Here is a 2392-nt window from a genome sequence, read left to right on the forward strand (position 1 = left end):
GATGCGAAGTTGTTGAAGCTTAAATCCAAGTATTTTAAATGCTTCAATTTAAACAAAGAAGGATTTATCTTACTTTTGCTGGGAAGTGAATCATATTGATCAAATGGATAGTGAAGATCAAGCCTTATGACATGGTTGGTGATGTTATCACAGGCAACTCCTCTCCACTTGCAACAGTCATAACCGGTCCAAGAAGAAAGCCAATGATCGGAGTTGTACAAGTCAGACTTGATTGCAAGTATAGCTCTCCTTTCACTCTCCAAGCAATTGCTCCCCTTAGATGCATGTGGATGATCATCACAGCTTGCTCTAGTGTTAAACAATAATATGATTAGGAAGAAAGTAGCATGCATTGAGGAATTAGAGTTGCTCTTACAACCGCAAGTAATAGCCATAGAGTAGTGATCAAGGAAGAGTAGCTTGACTGAATCATAAGTTGGAAGAGACACCCTACTTATAGTCTGTGTATATACTACAAGGTCCCTTCACTTGCCTAAATTAGGTTTTTTTTGTTGTTGAAAAATAAGGTGAATGGCTTTGACACTTTGGACATGACATGATGATTATGCCGTGAAGAAGGGGTTTGCTTAACTTCCATAAAATATTTATAATTAATAAATACGTATTAGAAACTTTTAGGTCTTGACTAGGACTGTGATTGCAACTAGGATTAATTTTTGTTTTGTTTTATTATAATTGTTGATTTGATATATAATTTAATACTTCTCATTGAAATTAGCCAAGTTAAATATTTGCTTTAATACTTTTAGAAGTTAGCATTCTAGCTAAATTATGTGACATCTAATTAATAGGGCATGCCTTTGTCTTGTGTTGCCAAACCCACCCGTCATGTGGCCAGAGTAAAGTCAAAGTCTTCTTGAATTAATGCTTTGTTTAATCAAAGTCTTGTGGCACCATAATTCCTGCCAAGTTGGAAATGTAGTACAGCTGCATTCACCCGTTTTCAGAAAATTTTACCCTACCTGTACAGTAATACCCCACATCTGAGATGGTGGGACCCACTGAATTATTTGTATTTTCAAATTCCAAATCAAATTTTAAATATTATATATATTTTTTTCAAATTCACAGTTAAATATTAATATTTTCATATTATTCAGACTCCATCCAATTAGTTTACCTCTCTATTCTCTCCTCTGAAAAAAGCTTTACATTCAACTGAACGTAGGAAAGAAAAACATTTAACTTAACATGGGAGACATTTAACACATCATTTTATTTTACTATGAAGAATGCTAAAACATAAAGGATGAATAGTTGAGTAAATCATGGCTTTTATAATGCTAAGGAATGCTCAAAATATGTTATTATAATGAACATCCCACCAAGGGCTTTTAATTTGAACATCCTTTAGAAGAAAAATTTAAAGAGTACTACCAGTTTATCTAATCTCTCTTTCTTGGAGCACTTGAACCTTTCTTACAGCAACTTGTCCGGAAGAATCCCAGAAAGTACTCAATTGTCAGCTCTCAATGACTCCATCTAAGCCGGAAATGAAGGCCTACGTCGACCACCATTGCCGGAGTGCCCAAGTCATGCAGCTCGTGAGGGTCCATCAGCTGAACAAGGCAGGCAGACAGCAAGTTAAAGTTGGTCTATTTCAATTGGTGGACAAGACCTACAATGTGATGCATGTTCAATTGGCAGTCTAAGTTACGAAATACTTGAAGTCCTAGTTCAGTAACTTCTGTTTTAAGTGTTCAGGATCTTTGATTTTTCTTTTAGCATCTATTCACCCCCCCTAGCTGGTCATTTCCACCGATCAACTGTCGTGGTTTGCAAATTGATCATTGTAAACTTTTTATACCTATATTGGCCATACCAAAGTGCAAAGAACAATTCTAGCTGAAACTTCTAGGTGTTCATCAGAAAGTAACCCTCCAAAAGATGACCGAGGCTTTCAACTAGGTATTCAGAACTGCCGACGAGATTTGATTGAGCAAGATGTTCTATGCTATTATAATAAATTTGGCGAATCCAGTTATTTGCTAAAGAGAGATTGACACAACTCATATCTAGATATTCTAGAGAAGTTTTGTGAGAGAGTCAACTTAGATTATTTGACCATAATGAAGAATAGCAATCGTGACAACTAAGGTCGAGGAAGTGTAGATTAGAAAGATTGCCCAATTGTTGTGGAATTAATCCATCAAAGTTGGCATTGGAAAGGTCAAGATGACCCAAATGAACTAGCGAGGAAATCACACTATGCGTTGAGAAGTTGTTAAAGCTTAAATCAAGGTATTTTAAATGCTTCAATTCAAATAAATAGAGTTTACCTTTTGTTGGGAAATGAAGCATATTGCACCAAAAGATGATAATTAACCCTCACCCTGAGGGCTCCTCCAAGACTATCCGTGCGATCTAGTGA

Source organism: Zingiber officinale, chromosome 4B (assembly GCF_018446385.1).
Source record: "Zingiber officinale cultivar Zhangliang chromosome 4B, Zo_v1.1, whole genome shotgun sequence".
Taxonomy (NCBI): domain Eukaryota; kingdom Viridiplantae; phylum Streptophyta; class Magnoliopsida; order Zingiberales; family Zingiberaceae; genus Zingiber; species Zingiber officinale.